Source organism: Hyaena hyaena, unplaced genomic scaffold (assembly GCF_003009895.1).
Source record: "Hyaena hyaena isolate Hyena2069 unplaced genomic scaffold, ASM300989v1 scaffold_848, whole genome shotgun sequence".
In the NCBI taxonomy this organism is placed as follows: Eukaryota; Metazoa; Chordata; class Mammalia; order Carnivora; family Hyaenidae; genus Hyaena; species Hyaena hyaena.
Window position 1 is genome coordinate 794,138 of NW_024081479.1, and position 26,878 is coordinate 821,015.

Below are 26,878 nucleotides of genomic sequence, written 5' to 3' on the forward strand. Positions count from 1 at the left end.
CACAATAATTATTAAGCTGTAAGTAGGAGATGTAATAGGAGATGTCATGTATTAAGCTGTAAATGGGAGAATTTCATGCTGGGTTATGACTAGTTTCCACTCCCTTCCCCCACTTCTCATCTTCTGGAATTTTGAAGGGAGGAAACCAATTATGATACAGTATTTTTCCTTTGCTCCCCTCCCCTTCTTTAGTTCATTTGTTCCAGGGATATATTTGGAAGCTGGTGTGTTCAGAGTAAAATTTGAGAAAGAAAGATAACTCATTTGTTGTTAATCAGGGACATTGCTTTGTGGAGGTTTTATACTGAAGTGTTTCCTGTTGGTTTTTTCTGTCAGCAGTAGATAAGCACACTTTACTTTTAGTTTATTATAATTTTTTCTCTCTTTGCTTTCTAAGGTAACTTATAAGTTTATAAGTACTGTACAACCTATATGTTTATTAATATTATACACTTAATATTGTTTATTCTTATGATTTGCTAAGTAGAGTCAATAAAGAAAGTTCTTTGCAGGGATTCTGAATATAAAGAACTACCTTCTTAGCAGAGGTTTTTTAGGAGGTCATTACATAATATGGAAAAAATCACAGAATTTTAGACTTTGATCGATACTGCCCCATTTGTTGATGAAAATGGAAACTGAGGCACAGTGAGATGAAGTGAATCATATTGAGGAAAAATGCTAAGCTATTTCTTTATTTTCTAGACTAGTGCACTATCCCCTCTATCTGTATTTCCTAAGCTTTTAGTCAAGGATATATCATCATAGGTCCCATTTCTTAAAACATTTAGCCTATCAAAAAGTATATTTTAACTAATAATTTGTTTTCTTATTTTTTACTTTTCATACATGAAGCTGTCAGTCAGCTTTGGATCATTATTTTAAAACTACTTACATGAATCCATACAAAGGCAAAGATACTTGAAACTTTACCTCAGAGAAGGTTGAATATATGGTTTCTCACAGATGTTCTGAAAAATGGAAACTGGCTCTCAAGAAGCACCTGTCCTTTCTTTGTAGACACCTGGAGGTCTGGCGCCCTCAAGTGAGAAATTACTGTACTATATGTTCTCTTTTTTAACCTGTAGGTTCATGGAACTCACTGGGGATTGGATTCTTGTCTGTTTTGGATGCTTTTTTTTTTTTCATTGTGTCAGAGACTGGTCTAGAAGGGAACCGTGGAAGTAATCTGGTATAGACTTAAAAAAAAAGATTTTTATCTATGTATCTATCTATCGTTTATTTATTTTGAGAGTGAGGACCTGTGTGTGCATGTATGTGCACATATAGGGAAAGGGGCAGATAGAGAGGGAGAGAGAGAATCCTAAGCAGGCCCCGTGCTGACAGCACGGGTTTGATCTCATGAACTGTGGCATCATGACCTGAACCTAAATCAAGAGTTGGATGCTTAATCGACTGAGCCACCTGGGCACCCCTAAGATTTTTAAGTAATCTCTGTACCCAGTGTTGGGCTCAAACTTACAACCCCTGAGATCAGTAGTCGCACACTCCATCAACTGAGCCAGCCAGACTGTTTTAAAAACAGTTTTATTGAGACATAATTCACATACCATATAATTAACCTATTTAAAGTTTTTTTTTTTAAAGTATATTCATAGGGTGTACTATAGAACATTTTTGCTCTCCCAGAAAGAAATGCTATATTTATTAGCAGTAACTTTGCATAATTTTCTCCAGCCTTAAAGCAGTTACATTCCCTGTCTATAGAAATGGAATTTGTAGGGGCGCCTGGGTGGCTTAGTCGGTTAAGCGTCCGACTTTCACTTAGGTCATGATCTCACGGTTAGTGGGCTCGAGCCCCGCGTCGGGCTTTGTGCTGACTGCCAGCTCAGAGCCTGGAGCCTGTTTCAGAGTCTGTGACTCCCTCTCTCTATGACCCTCCCCTGCTCACGCTGTCTCTCTCTCTCCTAAAAATAAATTAAAAAAAAATTAAAAAAAAAAAAGAAATGGAATCTGTAAAAATGGAATCAGACAATGTGTGGCCTTCTGTAACTAGCTTTTGCTTAGCATAAAGTTACCAAGGTTCATCCATGTTATAGCATCAGTACTTCATTCCTTTTTATTGCTGAATAATACTCTGTTGAATAGAAGTACCGCCACATTTTATTAATCCACTTATCACTTGATGGATTTTTTTCGCTATAATGAATAATGTTCCTTTTGAACATTCATGTACAAATTTTGTGTGGATTTCATGTTTTCATTTTTATACCTAGTAGTGAAATTGCTTGGTCATGTATTAACTCTATGTTTTACTTTTTGAGGAACTTTGAAAGTGATTTCCAAAGTGGCTGCACCATTTTTTATTTCCACTAGCAGTAATGTTACAAAAGTTCCAGTTTTTCCATGTCCTTGCTAATGGTTGTTATTGTCTGTCTTTTGATTATAGCCATCCTAGTGGGCATGAAGGGGTATCATTGTGGCTTTTATTTGCATTTCTCTGATAGCCTGTGGTATTGAGAATTTTTTCATATGCTTGTTGGCCATTTGTATATCTTCTTTGGAGAAATGTCTATTCAGATCCTTTGCCCAATTTTTAACTGGGTTATTTGTCTTCTTACATTGTAAGTTCTTTACGTATGTATATATGTGTGTGTGTATATATATATATATATATATATATATGTAAGCTTTTTTACTTGCAGATATATACAGTGTTTGCAATATTTTTCCCACTCTGGGAAGAATCACCTGAAATGATTCATATGTGCACTAAATTTTTAGAATTATTTAGTGTTGGAAAGAATAAGGACTTTGAAGGTACACCAGAGGTTGAAACCCACCTCTGCTGCTTATTAATTGGGTGATCTTGGAGAAGTTACTAAGGTTCTGTGAGCCTCTTATTTCATAAATCTAAAACAAGGTTAATGCCTATCTTTCTGCTTTTCTATAAAAGTTAAACAAGATATGTGAAATGCTAATAAGCATGGTAGATCTTCTGCACTGGTAGTACTATAGTCAGTGGAAATTAGAGACTGGGAAGGATGTTGTCTTATTCAAGGTAACCGTGGAGGTTACTGTGTTTCATTAATTCTAGGAACCACAGTTTTTTTTTTTTTTTTTTTTGTTCTTCAGAAATCCAGATATATCTTACAATTGGTTTTGGCTTTGATGTAGTTGCCATTGTCTCTTCATGCATGGAACTTGCAGAATACGTATTGGCAGGCTCAGAAGAAAATCCCAGAGATAATGGTTGGAATACAAATGTTGGATCACCCAGGCTTTTGATGGTACAGCGGATGATATTGTGTGGAAAACTATAGGTCATCACTGACTGATTAAAAAAAGTAATTCAGAAGAGCTTGACTCCAAATGTGACCAATTTATGCACCAATTTATTTATTTATTTATTTATTTGATTTTTAAAATTTATTTCTAGGAGAGAGAGAGGGAGAGACAGCGTGAGCAGGGGAGGGTCAGAGAGAGAGGGAGATACAGACTCTGAAATAGGCTCCAGGCTCTGAGCTGGCAGTCAGCACAGGGCCCGACGCGGGGCTCGAACCCACAAACCGTGAGATCATGACCTAAGCGAAAGTCGGACGCTTAACCGACTAAGCCACCCAGGCACCCCTGCACCAATTTATTTTTGTCTTTTTAAGATTATGCACTAATTATCCTAAAGATGTGACTAAATAAGTTTAAAAGCATTCTTTTAATAAGTATAAATAAAAATTGTAAGTGATAGTGCATTGAATCAGTTTAGATGGCAGCATTTTTTCTTAGTGGAACATAATGTGTCTTGGAATCAGTGGTTTTTTAAATTTTTTTTTAATTTTTATTTATTTCTAGGAGAGAGAGAGAGAGATGGCGTGAGCAGGGGAGGGTCAGAGAGAGAGGGAGACACAGACTCCGAAACAGGCTCCAGGCTCTGAGCTGGCAGTCAGCACAGAGCCCGACGCGGGGCTCGAACCCACGAACTGCGAGATCATGACCTAAGCGAAAGTCAGACGCTTAACCGACTAAGCCACCCAGGCGCCCCAGAATCAGTGTTTCTTGATATCGTGAAAACTGGAAGTAGCAGGTCAGATACTGGACCCACGACTTTTTTTTCATTCATTCAAAAATCATTATTGCTTCTCAGTTCAGTGTTCTTTCAAATGAGAACTTAGAAATGATGTAAATCATGAGAGGAAGAATTTTTAAAAATAGGACTGCAAGGGGGCACCTGGGTGGCTCAGTTGGTTAAGCGTCTGACTTTGGTTCATGTCATGGTCTCACAGTTCATAAGTTTGAACCCCATATCAGTCTCTGTGCTGACAGCTCAGAGCCTGGAGCCTGCTTTGGAATCTGTGTCCCCTTCTCTGTCCCTCCCCTGCTCATGCTCTCTCTCTGTCTCTCTCTCTCTCTCAAAAATAAATAAACATTAAAAACAAAATAGGACTGTAAGGAAAAAGATCAAGTAGGACCATACTTAAAATTTCTTGGAGGGATGCTAGGGTGGCTTAGTCGGTTTAAGCATCCAACTTCGGCTGGGGTCATGTTTTCACAGTTTATGAGTTTGAGCCCCTCATTGGGCTCTCTGCTGTCAAAACAGAGCCTGCTTTGAATCCTCTGTCCCCTTCTCTCTCTGCCCCTCCCCCTTCTCAGAAATAAATATTAAAAAAATATTTGGAGCGCTGCGGTGGCTCAGTTAGTTGGGCATCTGATTTCGACTCAGGTCATGATCTCACAGCTCGTGGGATTGGGCCCTGCGTCATGCTCTGTGCTGACAGCTCAGAGCCTGGAGCCTGCTTCATATTATGTGTCTCCGTTTCTATCTGCCTTTCCCCTGCTCACACACACTTTTCTCTCTCAAAAATAAACATTAAAAAAATATATATTAAAACATTCCTTTGAATGGGAGGAAGAAGAAAGATTACCTTTTTAAAAAATGAGGGAATAGCATGGAACTTCAATGTAAGTGAATTTACATTTTGAATGTATACTTCTACAATATGGTCAGTTCTGGACGGGAGACTAAGAGTAGGAGGTACAAACTAGGCAGAGGAGGGAATAGGAAATTTATTTTGAGAGAGTCAGTTTATTAAAACTTTTTGTCACAGACCACTGCTTACTTGAAAGAGTTAGGGTTTTAACAGTACCTTTTCCTAATGCTATTTAATGTTTTGTGAACTCATAAGCCATTGTCCATAGATCCTTATATGCTCCTAAAATGTGAAGATTTGGTTCTGGATGGGATGGCCGTTGCAACTCACAGCAGGAGTTCAAATTTATAGATTTCAACAGGGGATACTTTCATGAGCCAGGTGGAGTTAAACTAAGGCCTAGTAATGAAAGTTACCCACCACTTGGGTTAAAAATAGAAGTGTTAGAAGACTTTTTGTGTGTACTTTAAAAAATTTTTTTTAACCATACCCAGACATGTAAATATGAGAGATGGTGAAGGTGATCTTTGTGGTAGGGTAGCTGTGATATATTAGAATAAGCACTAGCTTAGAGGCATACAACCTGAGTGTGAATCCTAATCTTAATCACTTATTAACTGTGTGATTTTTGCCCTAAGTCACCACAGGTCACGTAAACTTCTCTGAGCCTCATGTATCTTATCTGTAAATTGGTAATAATTATAATATGGGGTTATTTTGATAATTAAAACAAAATAATGCATAAAAAGCTCTCTTGCATAGTCTATGGAACATAATAGATGCTCAGTAAATGCATGTGGATTGTAATTTTGTTAAGTAATTGAGAACATCAATTCAGATGTTCGTACTCATCCCTAACAAGTTACCTTGGGGGTTAAAAAATGTAATGAGCCTCAAAGATAAATTGTTCAAGTAATTCTAAAGAATTTCTTTCACCAAGTTCAGCAGTTGTAGGTACCTTCCATTTTTCTCTGTGTTCGTGATGATTCTTCTCATGATTGCTGGATGGCTTCCAGCATATGGCTTCCAAGCATAATAATCTCACACTACAATGTTAGTGGAGGATGGGGAGAGAAGCACAGTTTATTTTTTATGCAAATTTTCCCTCCCTTCCTCCCTCTGTTAGAGAAGGCGATTTCTACCAGAAACGATCCCAATAGACCTTCCCTTATATCTTATTGGCTGAGTCTGCATCATTTGCTCTTGCATGCCTAGCTGTAAAGGAGGCTGGGAATATGAGTATATTCTTGGAGAGGTAGTCTTTGCCAGCAAGAAATAAGGTATTGGTGGCAGTAACATGGCTTTTGACACATTACTGTTTTGCCCTGTTTGCCACAGGGCCTCATTTCTAATTTACTTCTTCGAGTGTTTCCTATAAAAGTGTAAAAAAATGTTTTGGGGTTTAATTGTGAAAGACATAGCTGGAATTCCAGTTGTTCCAAACAGATGGGAACTTCTTGTATCCCCTCCTACCAACTCCTTTTGAATTCAGTGTCTTAGTAGGTTTTTGTGTTTGCCATAGGTAATGGCCCGGTAGGCCAGTGGCCTCTGAGGAGTCTCAGCAATACAGGAGTGATTAAATATCTTGCCGCTTTTGGTCTTCTGATAAGTTAAGAAATGGTGGTCTAAGGCCACCCCTCCCCACCAGGCAGGTTTTTTTTTTTTTTTTTTTTTTTTTGCTGAACTACTTTTACTTTTAAGGTGAAAGCATTAATAAGTAGTGAAGTGGCTGAACTGAAAGCAGGGAAAGACAAATAAGAGCTAGAATTACTCCTAGCTGAATAATTTGCCCCTTAATAATAATTGAGGATTGGAAATTCAGTCTTGGAAATACAAAGTACTAGAAGAGGCCTGGGGTGGTAAGTTGATGTTTTTCTTTGTAAATTTTTTGAATGTTCATTTGTATCCTGGAGATGGCATTCTGTTTTATTGGTGTCCATCTTCAGGAATGATCTGATGCAAAGGCGGGAGTTAGTTTCTGAATTTGGTTTGTGCTGTCTATTCTTCAGTGACTAATTTGGGAACTAGGCACAGAAACTTGTAACCTTCTCTTTTGTTCCATTGCTGCAGATTTCCTGTCATGCGTTGGTCAGGGCTAACTTAATAAAACCTTGGCTGGTATTTTTATTTCATTTTACTGTGTCTTCACAGTATTCCTTGGTCATGCTTTATTTTAACATTCCATTTGATCTTTTTTTTTTATGGCACTCATATATGAATGTCTTGTCATCCAGATGTTTTCTGTTTTGTGAACTTTGACGTAATCCCAATTCAAAAAGAAAATGTTATTTCTGGTGTTATAAAAAGTGTTACCATGTCTGTGGCTCCACAGGAAACAATTGGGAGCATATATTCCTTGATTATATTTTAGTGTTATTTGTTTTTCCCCCATTGGTGGTTGGAGAATAGGGACGGGAGAGAGAGATTTTTTATTATATACCCTTTTTTGTATGTTTTGAATTTTGAACTATGTGAATTCCACCTAATTTCAAAACTAAAATTAAATTATTTAGTATTGGTAAACATTTGGCTTTTAGTTTGTAGGGAAGTTATTTCTATATTTTATGTTAACAGACTTTGCAGTTTATTTCTAATATGTACAAATATTAAGAATACTTGATATATAAAACTTGTTTTCATAAAATAGCTAGTCTTCACCTGGTTGTAGTTTGGAGTTGGGGAAATAGTCTCTGTGTACTACTGTGTTTCTTTCTGCATTATGGAATTGTTTTATTCCAAAACAAGTATACGTATTAGGTGGTTGGCTTACTGTCCAGCCTCAAGTTTTATTTTAGCTAACTTTATCCAAAGGGTTTACATTATAGTCATAATTAAAAATATTATTTCTGTGGTAAAATGTATTTTGCATTTTTAATCAACTCTTTCCGTGGGGGAATTGTTTTCTATTTTACTATAGAGGTATTTTAATAGTTTCCTCAGCTATATTAATTGAATATTTTTAGTACTTCCTTTTCTTCTCTTGCATTTTTAGCTGGACATCTTTCTGTTTTTCAGGTGGTTTCTAGGTGTTACACCATGCATCTTTAATTTATCACTGTGTACTTAGTGAATATTATACCACTCCACCTAAGACACTTACAAGTTCAGTTCTGATTACTTCATTCCAGACTTTGTGCTGAATACTTTCTTTATTTTTTAAGTTTATTTATTTTTTGAGAGAGAAAAAGAGAGGGAGTGCAGGCGAGCAGGGGAGGGGCAGAGAGAGGGGGACAGAGGATCCGAAGGAGGCTCTGGGATGTGAGCACAGAGCCCAATGTGGGACTCCATCTCCAAACCACGAGATGATGACCTGAGCTGAAGTCGGATGCTTAACTGACTGAGCCACCTAGGCACCTCTGTGCTGCATACTTTATAAAGTCCATGATATAATGTTAGTTTTGCTTTAAACACGGTTATCTTTTGAATACATTAAGACATAGAAAAAAGTCTTTTATATTTACCAATTTTGACTTTTCTTTCCCTCCTCAGACCACATAGGTTTGAGTTTCCATCTGGTATCATTTCCTTTTGGGCTGAAGAACTTCCTTCAGTATTTCTAGTGCAATTCTACTGGTGACAGTTCTCTTAACGTCTTTATTTGTCTTTATTCACCTTCATTTTTGGAAGATAATTTTTGCAGGATATTAAATTCTGTTTTGACAGTTGGGTCACCCCATTGTCTTCTGGCTTTTACTGTTTCTGATGAGAAACCATGCGTGTGTATATATGTGTATACATATATATATGTATGTATACACATATATATGTGTGTGTGTGTGTGTGTGTCTGTATACACACACACACATAATATTTATATACTTGCTCTCTTTTGTGTAATGTGTCTTTTTTCCTCTGACAGCATCTTTACTTTTTATCTTTTTTTTTTTTTTTTTTTTGCAGTTTGAAAGTGATGTGACTAATGTATCTTTTTATTACCCAGCTGGGGGTTCACTGAGCTTTTTGGATCAACAAATCAGGGAAATTTTGGGCCATTATTTCTTCAGATTTTTTTTTTTCTGCCCCATTTTCTCTTCTTTCCTTTTTGGATTCCAAGGAGATGCATATATTAAACTATCTGATAATAATCTGTGTTCTTCAGAGTGGGTAGTTTCTGTTGATCTGTTTTCTGGTTCATTGGTCCTTTTTTCTGTAATTTTCTTCCCTTAAAAATTTTTTTCATTTTCTTTTAGAGAGAGAGAGAGCAAGTGAGTAGAGGAGAGGGCAGGGGGGAGAGAGACAGTCTCAAGCAGGCTCCACGCCTGATGCAGGGCTCAATAACAGCACCTTGGGATCATGCCCTGAGCCAAAATTGAGTTGGATGTTCAACTATCTAAGCCACCCAGGTGCCCCTTTTACCTTTTTATTTTTAAAGATTTTATTTTTTAGTAATCTCTGCCCCCAACATGGGGCTTGAACTCATAACCTCAAGATCAAGACTTACATGCTCTACTGACTGAGCCAGCCAGGTGCCCCCTCTTCTATAATTTTCAATCTAGTTTTAAGCCTATCCAATGAAGTTATCATTTGTGATCGTGTACTTTTAAGTGACTGAACATGTTTATAATTATCGTGTTAAAGCTCTTGCGTGCTGTTCCCAACACTGGAGTCATACTGTGGTTTGTTTCTGTTGACCGCTTTTCCCCTCTGATTATGGGTCACAGTTTACTGCTTATTTGCGTATTTAGTAAGTTTTGATTATTTGGACTTTGTGAATGGTACATCATAGGAAGTCTCAATTGTGTTGTCTTTCTTTAAAGAGTGTTGAAATTTGGCATTTCCACTGAAAGTCTGAGTGTCCAAGGTGTGCGGAAATGTCTCCTTTCTGGTTGAATTACAATTCTGATGTCTCCCAGCAGTGTGCAGCTTCTGGTATCTGTTTGGCTCTCAGGCCTGCGGCAGTAATTCTCACGGAGTCTCACCCTGGCTTATGTGCAGTTTGGTACTCAGCCAAAGATGCCCTAGGAACCCCATGCAGATTTTTGGGACCACCCGTTCTGTATTGTTGCCTGTTCTCCAGTATCCTGTCCTCTATAAAGTCTAGCCACTCCTCTAGCCCAGAACTGTGATTTCTGCATCTCAGTTCAGTGACACCATTATGCTTGGCATAGACTTCACTTCTTTTTTTTTTTTTTTTTAATATTTTTAAAATTTATTTCCAGGAGAGAGAGAGAGCGTGAGCAAGGGAGGGTCGGAGAGAGAGAGGGAGACACAGACTCTGAAACAGGCTCCAGGCTCTGAGCTGGCAGTCAGCACAGAGCCCGACGCGGGGCTCGAACCCACGAACCGAGAGATCATGACCTAAGTGAAAGTCGGACGCTTAACCGACTAAGCCACCCAGGCGCCCCGGCTTCACTTCTTTGTGATGCAGTTGGGAAAGTTTCCCAGGCAGAAAGCCGGGGCAGATGTTGTACACATCTCCTGTACTGCCAGTTGTTTAACTCCCAAAATAGTAGAGTCATATGTTTTGTCACTCAAGGAGGGCTAGTCTGGTACCAGTTACTTTATCATGGCTAGAAAAAGAAGTCCATTTCTCAGATGTGTTGGAGGAAGATATTTAACTGTCTTTAAGTATGTAAGTAAGTACGTATTTATGCATACTTAATATCTATGTAACCCTAATTAATCCTGTGCTTTTAGATGTAGGAGTTTGGATATCCATGTATAAATGTATTCTGTGTAGCCTGGGGATTTTTTTTTTTTTTAATTTCTAGGAGAGAGAGAAAGAGAGAGAGAGCGTGAGCAGGGGAGGGTCAGAGAGAGGGGGAGATACAGACTCTGAAACAGGCTCCAGGCTCTGAGCTGGCAGTCAGCACAGAGCCCGATGCGGGGCTTGAACCCATGAACCGCGAGATCATGACCTAAGCGAAAGTTGGACGCTTAACCGACTAAGCCACCCAGGCGCCCCAAGCGTGGGAATTTTTAAACAGCTTTATTAAGATATAATTCTTAAACCATGTAATTCACTAATTTAAAATGTATAATCCAGTGGCTTTTAGTATATTCAAAATATGCATCTATTACTGCAATCAATTTTAGGACATTTTCATTACCTCAAAAAGAAACCTCATACCCCTTACCGTAACCCTTCCCTTTACCCCCATTTGCCCAGCCTTAGGCAACCACTAATCTGCTTTCCATAGATTTACTTGTTTTGGACATTTCAATAAATGGAATCATATAAATAGACATTTCATATACGTGGAATCATACAATATGTGGTCTGTTGCAATTGACTTCTTTTACTTAGCATAATTTTTTTCAAGGTTCTTCAGTGTTGTAACATCTATCAGTACTGCATTCCTTTTTATTGCTAAATAATATTCCATTGCTTAGATATAGAACATTTTATTAATCCATTCATCAGTTGATGGACATGGTTATTTCACTTTGGCTGTTAACACTTTTATGAACACACATGTACAAATTTTTTAATGTACATATGTTTTCATTTTTCTTGGGTATATGCCTAGGAGTGGATTTGCTGAGTAATATATTAAGTCTGTGTTTATTCAAGGAACTGCCAGACTGTTTTCCAAAGGGACTACAACATTTTGCATTCTCACCACCAGTCTATGAGGGTTTTGATTTCTCCACATCCTTGTCCACACTTCTTGTTTAACATGAATTATATCTCAGAGCCTCCCAGCAGCTATGCATTCTATAATTACAGTTGTTATTATTATTCCTGTTTTATAGATGAGGAGACTGAGGCTCCGAGTGGCTAAGTGTCTTGCCCAAGATCAGAACTAAGAAATTGAAGAACTGCATTTGAACCTGGGTGTCTGCCTGACTTTTAAATTTTAAGTTCTTTCTCTCGTTGAAAACTGTCTTTAAAGGCATTTGATAGTAGCAGTTGAAATCAAGTGAAATTTTCATAGTATTTCCACATATATTTTCTCAGCCTTTATTAGATCTTGTTAGGAATTCATGGAACATAGGACCATCTTTTCCCTGGTTTTTATAACTGGACTCAGTTTCTTGAAAGTTAGAAAACAGATATCTTTCACTTGGGATTATTTTAAATTACTGGGGGTACACAATTTTCAGTGCCTACCATGTCTAGACATTGTGGATGGAGTATGGTATCTTGTTTCAAGAACTGCTACTTAGAATAGATACCAAAGAAGGGGTGTAAGAGTCAATGCCTTGCACATCTTTCAGTCTGGCTGATTAGTGTAGGAGTGGAAGAAGGTATGTGGTCTGGAGTTTCATGTCTTTTCAGATCCAGGCTTGATGAAGGATTGTGTGAAACACTGAACTTCTAGGAAATCTCTTAGCTCTTCTGATAATTATAATCGGGTTTAGGTTATATTTTGACATACTTCCATATTCAAAATTGCTTTTTCTGTCTTTTTTTGATGTAAATTAAGATCAGGCAGTTTCGTGAAGACTGAATGAGGGATACAGAGTTTCTGAATAGCTAAAGTCTTGCTATTCTGGCCACTTAACTATGTTTATTTTTAACTTTTTGGCTGTGTACCTAAAATAAAATATGCTCCACGAATAGCTTAGAACCAGTTTATTTTGGGTGAATGAAAATACTTTATGTTAGTTAGTAAACTCACTTTAATAAAAAGTTATTCATTACATGTTTGAAACCAGTAAGTTACAAAAGTTATTGAAATGTTTCTTACCTAAAAAATAAGTTACTGTTGGTCAATTACATTGCTTCATTTTGTATAGCTGTATAGATGAGGACAGATATTTTTCTGAAGGGACATAATTGTCCTAAATTTACTTTCAGGAAAATACCAGGTTTTCGGAGTTCCATAGTTTATAAAAAATATAAAGAATAATAGTAACAAATTATAATACTTTGTTAAAATTAAAAAAATGGCTTTGACAATGCATGTTTGTTAATGTGATGTCTTTTGTCATTGATCTAGGACTAGTCTTAATATATTAGTACACGTGTATTAAAATTAAGTCTTCAAATCCCCTATATGTTATACATCAGTAACATTGTAAAGAAAGAGAAAGCAAGAAAAAAGACCTCAGAGTTTATTTTTATGTAACTCTGCCAGGCAGAAGGCTCTGAAAGTTTTATGATGTGTCTTTTAAATGTACAATGTAATTCAAGGATAAAAAGTAAGATGTTTCTTGCAGTAAAGATGTTTAAAGACAAGTAATGTAGTAAAAAATTATGTGTTAACTTTTATTTGCATTCTATAGCAATAGCAGAAATTTTCATTTGATTAAAATGTTTGATATGTTTTCTGCCAGGATCTCAAAGGAATGTGTGTTCCACTTTAATAAAAGATTATCTGACTAATAAATGTCTCTGACTTTTTTCCTGGCAAAGAAAACTTGGCATCCTAAATTGGGTCTTAAACATGATATATCATAGATGAAAACTTTTAAAGTCATGGTGTTCAAAGGTGAACTTGATTACAGATCTCCTGACAAGATGATTTTGGAAACTTGATGAATATTGACTTGATGAATATTAAGATTACTTAATGGAAAGTAATTTTTTTATTTGATAATACAGTTTTAGTTGGGGGTTTAACCTCTTCTCCCCCAGGTGTGTGTTTGTGTCTGCGCATGCCATGATATCAGTACTTTTGAAAAATGAGAGGACGTGGTAATCATCTATCATCATGCAGTTGTTACTAACTTGACCTAAATACTCCTTAAAGGTAACTCAATTTGAGGACATTATTTCTCTTTATTTATAGTGTATTGAGACCAGAAGACAAAGAAGTTCAAAGATGCCCGATTAAAATAACTCAGTTGGTCAGCACATGTACTAAGGAAAAAGCAGCTCTATTTAGACTGCATTTGATTAGTCTGAGAGTTGGTACTCCCCAACTTTTGTGCTGTTGGGAAGTGGGGTGGGAGAGGGAAGGATGGTTATGTGATGAGGAAAATCATAGAGCTTTTTCAGATTCCTGAATATTACCATCACAATGTGATAACATTGTCTTCTTTGAAATATTTTGACCTCACAGAATGAAACATAGCTTTAATTAAAGATAGGTGCCAAGAAATGCATGTAGAAGTAAGAGTCATGTATACTTTACAACCCAGCAGATGCTTAGGTCCTTCTCTTGAGATTCAGAGTTGGTAGATTTGGAGAGAGCCTGTGCATATGCTTTTTTAAAAATGTTTTTAATTTATTTCTGAGAGAGAGAGAGATAGACAATGTGAGCAGGGGAGGGTCAGAGAGAGAGGGAGATACAGAATCTGAAGCAGGCTACAGGCTCTGAGTTAGCTGTCAGCACAGACCCTGATGCGGGGCTCGAACCCACGAACGGGGAGGTCATGACCTGAGCTGAAGCCAGATGCTTAACTAAGCCACCCAGGTGCCCTTGCATTTTTCAAAGCATAGTTGGTGATTCTCATTTGTAAGTAAGGATGAGAACTGCTGTTCTAGAAGTTATCAGTTTAATATGCATTTCAGATTTTCCTCCTTAACTGAGGCATTCCAGGAAATATTTCCTTGGCAAATAGATACTGCAGGAGAAGTAGATTTCCAGGATATATGAAATAATCAATTGGATAATCAACCTTGAATAATTGACAGTGGATTCTTTGCAGGTCGAAAATGTCAGTGAAATAATTTTTCAAGTTTATGGTACTTAAAAACTTTTTTCTCAATGTTTATTTTTGAGAGAGAAAGAGAGAGAGAGAAAGAGAAAGCAAGGGAGGGGCAGAGAGAGACAGAGACATAGAATCTGAAGCAGACTTCAAGCTCTGATTTGTCAACACAGAGCCTGACATGGGGCTTGAAGTCATGACCTGAGCTGAAGTCCAATGCTTAACCGACCGAGCCACTCAAGCACCCCTCAAGTATATTTTACTTTTAATGCATCTGTATTGGGCAATAAGAGAGTGGTGGTTCCGCTTGTTATTAGATGTTTTCTCCCTTTTTATGTGTTTAATTTAAAAAATTATATATATGTATATAAATTGATTAGTATTCTTTTGTTATTGGTGAGATAAAAAAAAAAGATGAGTACTTTTATAATTCTCGGATTTTCAAATTGTGTTGCCTGGAGTAGTAGTATCAGTACCAACTGGAAGTGCCGTTTCGTGGGCTTAATCACAAACCTGCTCAACAAATTCTGGGAGTGGGACCTAGAATCTGTGATTTGATAAGTCCTTTTAGGTGATTCTCATTTATGTTAAAGCTTGAGGGCCACTATTATAAATATTATTTGTAGTGGTGTTTTATTTTTTGCTTACCCAGTACTTAACTAACCCATTGTTAAATATTTGTTTTTAGAATTTTACCTTAGATAATGCTTCAGTGAATATTTTTGTACATCACCCCCATCCACACACCCACACAGCGTATCTAAGATAAAGATATTTCCTGGTCCTTAATTGTCAATGTTTTGTTAAGACTATTTTGTTTTAAGCCTTACACATTGGTTTTCTGTTTATAAAATACTTAAACATCTATTATTTCATTTAAATCTCAACAACTTGGGGGGTGCCTGGGTGGCTCAGTTAGTTAAGTCTCCAACTTTGGCCCAGGTCATGATCTCATGGTTCATGAGATGGAGCCTTATATTGGGCTCTGCGCTGACAGTCTGGAGCCTACTTGGGATTCTCTCTCCCCCCACCCTTATGCCCCCCCCCCATCTCTCGTTCTCAAAATAAGTAAACTTAAAAAAAAATCTCAGCAACTTGAGAGTTGAAATAATGAACTACCTAGCTTAAGTGGGGGCATAACAGAACAGTACTTGAGTATAAGTTGAGGGAAAAATTGCATTTACCAGAACTTCCTTCTGGGGAAAATGTGAGGAAAATAAGAAGAATTGGAGAATTTTCTTGGTGCGTGCGCGTGTGTGTGTATGCTGAGCTGTGCAACTCATGGCCCTTATTCATTGTCCTTCCTCTTTTTGGCTACATTCTGCTTATTTTCTAAATAGACAACAGCACACTGGCTTGAGGAGGTGCCAGTTTAGCTTTTGTGGGGAGCCTGTGTTTTTCACTCTGCATATGTGCTTCTATAATGTCCTGTTAGAGCATTCGTTATATTGTATGTTAATTGTGTGTGTGTGTGTGTGTGTGTGTGTGTGTGTGTGTGTGTGTACATTTTCCCTTCCAGACTATGAGCTTTTTGAGAGCAAGACTGTCTTTTCACTTTGTATATTTCATAGCCTGGTACATAGATGCTGAAGGAATATTTATCATCAAATGAGACATTGTTAACCAAATCAATTTTTAATAAATTTTAAAGTTAAGACTCCATGTTTGTTAAACTCAAGTTTTATTTTCCTTTGTTTATCTAAAGAGCTTATACTACACTATAGTACCTAATTTTTAATGTAACATGCTGGTTGATGTTCTTATTTACATCATTCTGTATTTGTGTAACTGTCTATTTAGGATACACTTCTAGAAGTAGAGTTGATGGGTCAAACATTATATAATATTTAAATGGTTGTTTATACTTGCTGCCATATTGCATACCCCTGCCCTGTCTGTGTAGGTACTTATTTCCAGACATGGCCACAGTATGTGATATCATTATTCTAATATTGTTCTAGCATTGGGCATCTAATAGGCAGTAGTGTTATTGTTTAAATCTGGATTTCTTTGGTTATTAGTAAGATTGGATTTTTAAAAATTTAACCATTTTACATTATTTTATATATTTTGTTAATCATTTGTGCCATCCTCATCCATTTGAGCTGCTATAACAAATTTCCACAGACTGGGTAGCTATAAACAGTAGAAATTCATTGCTCATAGTTTTGGAGGCTGAGAAGTCCCAAGATCGAGGTGCCAGCATGGTTGCATTCTCTCTTGATGATGATCCTTTCCCTGGTCATAGCTGGTACCTTCTTACTGTGTTATCAGATGGCTGAAGGGGTTAGGGATCTCTCTGGAGCTTCTTTTATATGGCCACTAATTGCATTTATGAGGAGGGTTCCATCCTCATGACATAAGTGCCTTCTAAAGGCCCTGTCTACTAATACCATCAGTTAGACATTAAGATTCCAATATATGAATTTTGGAAGGACACATTCAGCCCATAGCATGTCCATAGATGAATTTTCTATTTGAATATTGGAAGTTTTTTTATATTTTAGGCTGTTTGCTTTGTTTATTTCAAATACTCCCCTCCTCCCCAGCTTGTTTGTTTTTTAATTTTGCTTCTTTTTAATGTAAGAATTTAATATGTAGCTTGATACATACATACCAGGTATGTAAAAAACCTAATGATGTGTAAAAAACCTAATGATACTGAAAATGGAAAGTAAAGCAGTAAAATATGTTAGAAAATACTTCTAAAAAGAGAGCTCAGTCAGTAGGGTGTGCAGTTCTTGATCTTAGGGCTATAGGTTTGAGCTCCACATGGGTTGTAGAGATTGTTTAAAGAAAATCTTAAAAAAAAGAAAATACTTTTAAAAGGAGAAATGATATTCCCTTATTAGATGAAGTAGAATTGAAGTCTTATTAATAGGGAAAAAGATACTTAAAGATAAATGGAATAATCCACCTGGAAGATCACAGAAGCATAAAAGAGTACAAATTATAAAATTGTGAGGAGAAATTGAGAAATCTTTAGTAATAGTGGGAGATTTTAATCTTAAACAAAAATCTATACTAAAAATCTTTGCAAGATTTGGATTCCATAATTAAGCTTATTACATATATATGGAATGTAGAGAATATATTTTTCAGTTACAAAACTATGTTATGTAATTACTTATAAAGGAAGTCTCAACAAATTCCATGGAAATGATACCATACATTTTATGTAATATACGGTTAAGAGGGCTCAGAGGGCTCCAGTTCTACCCTACCTGTATGATCTAGATGAGTCAGCTAATCACCTGTGCTTCAGTTTTCTTATCTGTAAAATGAAAGTGATAATAGTGTGCTCCTCACAGTATTGTGTGAGGGTTAGAGTTAAGAACAGTGCCTTGCTACATGGTAAGGGCTCAATAAAAGTCTGCAGACATCATTATTGTATTATCGTATCCTCTGATCACAATGCAGAGAAAATGGAAATCAGTAATGAAGAGATAAATACCACCTCCTAAATAAAAGGTAAAACCTTTATATAAGCTACATATAAACCTTTACATTTTTATTAGTAATAAAAAAGAATGAACTATAGATATACACAACAATGTGGACAAAGGAAACGTTCTGAATAAAAGAAACCACATAAAAAAGAGACAAACTATATGATTTTATTTACATTAAGTATTAGAATAGGCAAAATTGGAGCACTTGGGTGGCTCAGTTGGTTAAGTGTCTGACTTTGGCTTGGGTCATGATCTTACGGGTTGTGAGTTGGAGCCCCACATTGGGCTCTGTGCTTACAGAGTCTGGAGCCTGCTTTGGATTCTGTATCTCTCTCTCTGCCCTTCCCCAGCTCGCGTTGTCTCTCTCTGTCTCTCAAAAATAAACAAACAAACAAAAAAAAGTCAAAACTAATTTATGGTGGAAAAGAAATCAATACAGTGGTTTCCTCCGCAGGTAAAGGGAGGGAATTGTCCAGGAAGGGGATGAAGGAACTTTCTGGGATGGTGCTATCATTCTCTGTCTTGATAGGCATTTGGATTATAAAGGTGTATATGTTTGTCACAACTCACATAATGTATATATAAAATTTATGTATTTTATTAAAAGCATATTTTATATAAAAAAGACTAAACAAATTGTTTTTTAATTGCAAAATATTGGTAACAACTTAAAGTGCTTTTTAAGGGGATGGCTGAGTAAATAAATAGTGGTATAAATGTATGATGAAATATAATGCAGTAGTTGAAAGAAATTCATCTCTTGGGTAGATCTCATAGTCTTAACATTAACCCAAGTTGCAGAATGACAAAATACTATGTACTGTTGGTAGAAACCTGTGTATTTAAACTATAAAAACTTGGGTAGGAAGCACATGGTAATGGTCACCTCTTAGAAGAGAAGGCAGATCAGTAATAGAACTGGTGGACCTTTGTGTATTGTGCAATTACATTTCTCTGAACTACACCTGAAGCAAATAAAATGTTAAGTTTAACATTTGGGGTAACTACATGGATGTCAGTTTATGTTTTTAGTTGTACTTCTATGTTGAAAAATGTTCGTAGAAAGTTAAAATCCCTCTGTAGGTCTGTTATCCAGAGATGATCACCGATAAATGTATGTTGCTTTCTTACTGTGTTTTAAAAAGTAGTATCAGGAGACACCACTCTCAGTTTGCATCTTTGCTCTATCAGTTTTATGTGACATATATAAAGCAAATGTTTACCAAAGTAAACTTCTTAGACTTAAATTAAGTGTGTATTTGATAATATAAAGTTTTAATTTAGGGAAATATTACAAAGCACTTTTAAGAATACAGATTTTCCAGGGGTCCCTGGGTGGCTCAGTCAGTTAAGTGTCCAACTTTGGCCCAGGTCATGATTTCACGGTTCATGAGTTCAAGCCTCGCATCGGGCTCTCTGCTGTCAGCACAGAACCTGCTTCAGATTCTCGATACGCCCCCTACTCCCCACTGCCCATTCCTCAAAATCATAAATATAAAAAATAAAAAAAAAAGAATACAGAGTTTCTAATGGTGCCTGAGTGGCTCAGTCAGTTAAGTGTCCGACTCTCAGCTCAGTTCTTGATCTCAGGGTCATGAGTTCAGGCCCTGCATTGGTCTCCAAACTGAGTGTGAAGCCTACTTAAAAATAAAGAATACAGATTTTCCAGTAAATAGTAATAGATGTATGAACTAGGCTGTAAGAAGTTCAGAGTTCTGGATATCCAGTTGTAGTTTTTAAATGAAAATGATAAGAACAGATACTATACTTGGTCTTAGCCATGAGAAGCAATCCACAATATTTATTTATAATTATGTTTAATAGCCCTTTAAGATATAATTCTTCTATTTCTGTCAAAATGTGAAATTCTTAGGCAGTGTTATGATTGGAATTGTATTCTAGCCACAAATTTTTTAATTCCGCAGAAATTCAGTAACTTCCTATAGCTGTTTCATGTGATTGTAATCAAGGATTCTTTGACTAGGGGAATGCAGACTTAAGACCCTAACTGGAAGAAATTCTTGCTTCATTTTGTTTTTGATGTCCTTCCCTTCTACACACTCCCAGGTCCAGTAAGGGAAATTTCAAAATTGTGTAAAATTCTTTCTTTCTGACCTCAGTCACTTTTTCTGTGAATCAAAGGTGTTCTCTACATGATTTCTGAAGTTTCCCAGTTCTTTGATTTTATGATTTTTAAGTAGTTCTGGAAATCTTTGGATGCATGTATTAACTTTTAGAGAGTCCTGTGAAGATCAAAGCCTTGCTTTTACTCGCTAACTTTACAGGTACTTATTTTACCAGATACCTTGTCAGATTTAAGAGTCCTGTAATACAGTGCATTTTCTTCATTTGGACTTAACAGATTTAAAAATTATTGTTAATTCTGGAATAGTCTATTTCAACAGAAAATTTTTTATTCTTTTTTTTATTTTTTTTTACAAATAGTTTATTGTCAAATTAGTTTCCACATAACACCCAGTGCTCATCCCCACGAGTGCCCTCCTCCATGCCCATCCCCCCCTCCCCCCCACATCCATCAGTCCTCAGTTTTTGTCAGCATTCAAGAGTCTCTCATGGTTTGCCTCTCTCCCTTTCCCCCACCATTTCCCCCCTTCTTCTCCCCCTTGTTCCTCCGTTACGTACCTCCTAATCCTCCTATACGTGCAAACATATGATATCTGTCCTCTGCCTGACTTATTTCGCTCAGCATAACACCCTCAAGGTCCATCCATGTTGCTACACATGGCCAGATTTCATTGTTTCTCATTGCCATGTAGTATTCCATGGTATAGATAAACCACATCTTTTGGGTCCATTCGTCTGTTGATGGACACTTAGGCTCTTTCCATGTTTTAGCTATTGTGGAGAGTGCTGCTATGAACATTGCGGTACATGTGCCCCTATGCGTCAGCATTTCTGTATCCCTTGGGTAAATTCCTGGCAGTGCTATTGCTGGGTCATAGGGGAGTTCTATTGTTAGTTTCCTGAGGAACCTCCACACTTCAACAGAAAATTTTAATTAAAAATTATGTTTAATTTTGAGAGAGAGAGAGAGAGGAGGGGCAGAGAGAGTGAGACAAAATCCAAGACAGGCTCTGTACTGGTAGTAGAGACCCCAACGTGAGGCTTGAACCCACAAACTGTGAGATCATGACCTGAGCCAGGGTCAGATACCCAACCAACTAAGCCCCTGAGGCACCCCTCAGCAAATATTTTTTATTTTTTATTATTATTATTTTTAATGTTTTATTTATTTCTAGGAGAGAGAGAGAGAGAGACATCGTGAGCAGGGGAGGGTCAGAGAGAGAGGGAGTCACAGACTGAAAAAGGCTCCAGGCTCTGAGCTGGCAGTCAGCACAGAGCCCGACGCGGGGCTCGAACCCACGAACCGCGAGATCATGACCTATGCGAAAGTCGGACGCTTAACTGACTAAGCCACCCAGGCGCCCCTCAGCAAATATTTTTTTAAAGTGATTGTATGTATGATTGTGTGAAACTTGTAAATAATTAAAATAATTTGGATTTTGTTAACACAATTCTAAGATGCCTATTATGAATTTTTGTACCACATATTTGTAGCCTAATAATGAATATTGAGTTCTTTACATTTCCCAAAGTGCTTTTTTATCCATTTATTTCACTTAATCTTCAAAACAACCTAGCAAGATACATGTGATTTTATAGATGTAAAAATTGTTGCTCAAACAGATGAAGGTACTTATCTAAAGCCAGGCTTAGAAAAATTCAGGACCTCTGACTTCTGATCTGTTCTCTTTCCACTTCCCTACTGTATTTTTGTTTCTGAGGCCTTCCCCAGGGAAGTGAGATTAGTGAGGCATGGTGATGTCTTATATGAGGGTGTATTGTAGACAGTGGAAGGGACGGCAATAAAATATGGAGACAATGTAAACTTGGGCAGACAGATACTTAGTCCAGCATAGAGATTCAGGTAATGATCCTAAACTAACTCTAAGCAAATCTTGTAACAATGGAAGCACGTTGACTTTTCAGAAATGATAAACCAAAACTTTTTATGTCAGTCGTTTTCAGACTCTGAGGTGATGTTACTTAGTTTTTATTTACCACTTTTATTATGTTTTATTTATTTTCAACTTTAATGAGGTTTTAGATAGTTTCTTTTGTGACATGCTGATTCACAGAAGGCCCATATTTAAAAATTGGATTGTTTGACTTCTTAATGTTGAACTGTAGGAGTTCTTTATAAAGCCCTTTATAAGTTAATTTTTTCTCATAGTTTGTGGCTTGCTTTAACATTTTCTTAACTGTGTCTTTCAAAGAATAAAAGGTTCAAATTTAGGTGCAATCTGTTCTATCGAATTTTTTGATAAAAAATTTATGGCTTTTGTTTTTTTGTGCTCTGCCTAACAGTATCACGATCCATTTCAAGTTCATTTTTCCATCACCATTTGTTGAAAAACTATCTTTTCTGTATTGAATTAACTTTTCCATCTTTATCAAAAATCACTTGGGGTGTGTGTGTGTGTGTGTGTGTGTGTGTGTGTGTGTGTGTGTGTATTTTCATGGATACTGTTTTGATTGAGCTATTTGTTTATCCTCATGTGACTACCGCACTATAGCCTTATTGTAAGTCTTGAAATTAAGTAATGTAAATCTTCCCATCTTGTTCTTTTTCAGAATTGTTTTAGCCATTTTAGATTGTTTGTTTTCAATATAAGGCTTATTATTTATTAACTTGTCAATTTCTTCAAAAGTCCTGCTAGGATTTTAATTGGGACTGCATTGAATCTGTTTTTCAATTCCAGTAGAATTTTCATTTTAATAACATAAAGTCTTTCAGTCCATGAACATAGGATATCTTTCCATTTATTTATCATTTAATATATTTAATATTCCTTCACAGTGTTTTCCATTTTTCATTGTCAGGTATTCTGTATCTTTTGTTAAGTTTATCCATAAGTGTTTTATTTTATTTTTTGATGCTGTTGTAAATGGACCATTGAAAAACTTCATTTTCTTACTGTTCATTGCTGATATTGAAGTGAAATTAATATTGAATATTGGGTTATATCTTGTGACCTAGCTAAATTTACTAGCTTACTGGCATTTCTGTAGATTCCTTAATATTGTCCCTATACATGATCATGTCATCTGAAAAAAATAAGTTTGACTTTTTCCTTTTCAATTTTTATTTCTCATTCCTTTTCTTGCCCTTTCGTATTGTACCAGTTAGTGAATGAAAGTGTGAGAGTGGACATCCTTTCTTTCTATCTCTTTGCTTTCTTCCTAATCTTAGGTCAAAATCATTGAGACTGCACCTGTTTTAGCTGTAGAGTTTTCATAGATGCCCTTAAACAGGTCTAGGAAGGTTCTTTTTTTTTTTTTTTTAAGTTTATGTATTTTGAGGGGTGCCTGGGTCTCTCAGTCAGTTAAGCGTCCGACTTCGGCTCAGGTCATGATCTTTGTGGGTTTGAGCCCCATGTCAGGCTCTGTGCTGACAGCTAGCTCAGAGCCTGGAGCCTGTTTCAGATTCTGTATCTCTCTCTCTCTCTGACCTTCCTCTCTCTGCTATTTCTCTCTCTCTCAAATAAATTAAAAAAAAATAAAAAAAAGTTTATGTATTTAGAGAGAGAGAGTGAGCCATGCTTGTGCATGAACAGGGAAGGAGCATAGAGAGAGGAAGAGAGAGAATCCCAAGCAGGCTCCATGCTATCAGTGCAGAGATATTGCGGGGCTTGATCTCATGAGCAATATCATAATCTGAGCCGAGATCAAGATTCAGACCCTTAACTGACTCAGCCACCCAGGCACCCTGGAAGTTTCTTTTTATCCCTGGTTTCTTGACCATTTTTGTTTAAGGCATGGTGTTGAATTTCATTTTTCCCCAACTCTATCGAGATATAGTTGACATTTAACATTGTATAAGTTTAAGGTACACAATGGGATGATTCAGTACATGCCTATAATGCAGAATGATTACCACTATAGGTTAGTTAACACATCCATCATATCACATAATTAACGTGTGTGTGTGTGTGTGTGTGTGTGTGTGTGTGTGTGTGGTAAGAACATTTAAGGTCTATTCTTAGTAACTTTCAATATATAATCTAAAATTGTTAACTGTAGTCATTCAGATGTACATTTAGAACTATATGATATATCCCAGATAACTGATTTGTACCCTTTGACCACCATCTCCCCATTTCCCCTGCCCTCTAGCCACAACTATTATGTTTCTGTGATTTTTAGCTTTTTTAGATTCCATGTATAAGTGAGATCATAACAGCATTTGTCTTCTCTGACTTTTTTCACTTAGTATAATGCCTTCAAGTTCTATCTGTCTTGCAAATGGCTAGATTTCCTTTTTTTCTGTTTCATTGTGTGTATGTATATATTTATGTATGTATACACATGTGTGTATACACATTTTTTACCCCTATTTTTCTGTCAGGGGACACTTAGGTTGTTTCTATGTCTTGGCTACTGTGAATAATGCTACATTGAATACAGGGGTATAGATATCTCTTCAAGATAGTGATTTCATTTTCTTTAGATACAAACCCAGAAGTGGGATTACTGAATCATATGGTAGTTCTACTTTTAATTTTTTGAGAAACCTCTATACTGTATTCCATAGTGGCTGCACAAGTTTGCATCCCCACCAACAGTGCCTAAGGGTTACATTTTCTCCACGTTAGCCAACACTTACTTCTTTTCTTTTTGGTAATTGCCATTCTAACAGGTGTGAAGTAATATTTCATTATGGTTTTAATTTACATTTCCTTGATGATTAGTGATGTTGAGTATCTTTTCATGTACCTGGTGGCTATTTGTATGTCTTCTTTAGAAAACTGTCTTTTCAGGTCCTCTTCCCCTTTTTAATTGGATTATTATTATCTTTTTTCCTATTGAGTTATAGGAGTTCCTTATGTATTTTAGATATTAACACCTTATCAGATATTTGTCTTGTAAATATTTTCTCTCAGTCTGTATGTTGCCTTTTTATTTTGTTGATCATTTCTTTTGCTGTGTGGAAGTTTTTTAGTTTGATGTGGTAAAACTTGTCTATTTTTGCATTTGTTGCTGGTGCTTTTGTATCCTTTCTATAAAATTATTGCCAAGACCAGTATCAAGGAGCTCTTTTACTTTATGTTTTCTTCTAAGAGTTTTATGGTTTCAGGTTGTACAGTTAAGCCTTTAATCTATTTCGAGTTAATTTTTGTGCGTGGGGTAAAATAGGGGTTCAATTTCATCCTTTTATTTGTGGATAGTCAGTGTTCTTAGTACCATTTTTTGAAGACACTGTCCTTTTCCCATTGAGTGTTCTTGGCTCCCTTGTCAAATATTAGTTGACTGCATGTACATGAGTTTGTTTCTCGGCTCTCTATTCTGTTGTATTGGTCTATGTGTCTTTATTTTATTTTATTTTTTTATTTTAAGTTTTTGTTAATGTTTGTTTTTGAGAGACAGAGACAGAGTGGGAACAGAGAAGAGGCAGAGAGAGAGGGAGACACAGAATTGGAAGCAGGCTCCAGGCTCTGAGCTATCAGAGGGGCTTGAACTCATGAACTGCAAGATCATGACCTGAGCTGAAGTTGGACACTTAACCAACTGAGTGACCTAGAAGCCCCCATGTTTTTTTTTTTTGATGCCAGTACCCTACTATTTTGATACTCTATTAGCTTTGAAATATAGTTTGAAATCAGTAACTATGATGCTTCCAGCTGTTTTTTCTTTCTCAGAATTGCTTTGGCTATTCAATGTAATGTGATGATTTTTTTTTTTCTATTTTTGTGGAAAGTGCCATTGGAATTTTGGTAGAAATTGCATTGAATCTATTGGCTTTGGGTAGTATGGACATTTTAATAATAATTCTTCTAGTGCGTGACAAACACAAGATAACTTTCCATTTATTTTTGTCATCTTAAATTTTCTTTCATGAATGTCTTACAGTTTTCAGTGTCCACATCTTTCACTTTCTTGGTTAAATTCCTGGTGTTGAATTTTGTTAAGTATTTTTTCTGTATCTGTGGAAATGATCATGTGGCTTTTCTCCTTTATTCTGTGGGGAGTTACATTGAAGAATTTTTGGTTGTGGAACCGTGGTTCCATTCCTCAGATAAACCTGATGTGGTCATTATGTATTATCCTTTTTATGTAATGCTGGATTTGATTGGCTTAATACACATTTCAGAGAGGTTTTACATCTCTATATGGGATATTGGCTATAGAATTTTTTTTGGTGCTTTTGAAGTTTTGGTGTAGGTTAATATTGGCTTCATAAAATGAGTTGGGAAGTGTTCTCTTTCTTCTCTACTTTTTGGAAGAGTTTATACATGATGCTGTTATTTCTTAAATGTTTTGTAGAATTAACCAGTGAAGTCATCTGGGCCAGGAGTTTTTATTTTTGTGGAAATGAGCTTTTAATTACAAATTCCACTTTTTATTTATTTTTAATTTTTTAACATTTATTAATTTTTGAGAGAGAGAGCAAGAGAGAGGCAGAGACAAGGAGATAGAGGATCCAAAGCAGGCTCCACACTGACAGTACAGAGCCTGATGGGGGGCTTGAACTCATGAACCGTGAGATATTGACCTGAGCCAAAATTTGACGCATAACTGACTAGCCACTTCAGCACCCCACAAATTCCACTTTTTAAATTGTTGTAGGACTTCTTGAATTATCTATTTTTGGTCATTTGTGTTCTTGAAGGAATTTGTCCATTTCATCTAGATTGCCAGATTTTTGGGAGCACTTCTGTGGTTTCTTTGTAGTTCCCACGAATCTCCTCCCATGGCTCATTTTGCACTTCCGAGATCATTTATTTTTCTATTTTCTGGTTATTTGCATAATGCTTTTGTAGCCCTTAGGGATTTAGTGGTTTGCCTCTAGTATCTGTTTTTAAGGCATATTGACCCACCAATGGCACTTTTCAATGGTACGTGACAGTTTATATGCTGATGTTTGCTCTTACCTTTGGGCCCACATCTTATTCACAGGAAACATCAATAAGTTATTGT

At 36.5% G+C, this 26,878-nt stretch overlaps 1 long non-coding RNA gene across 2 annotated transcripts in view; it reads left to right on the forward strand.

The window, feature by feature from the left end:
* The window catches only part of LOC120222192, a 54,730-nt gene that overhangs the window by 6,065 nt on the left and 21,787 nt on the right, over positions 1-26,878 (forward strand). Inside the window, exon 3 of one of the 2 annotated variants that reach the window (XR_005525984.1) lies at positions 11,583-13,147. The exons of the other annotated variant lie outside the window; for it this stretch is intronic. This is a non-coding gene — a long non-coding RNA (uncharacterized LOC120222192). Of the gene's footprint in view, positions 1-11,582; positions 13,148-26,878 lie in introns of those variants that run through there. 2 annotated transcript variants of the gene reach the window in all.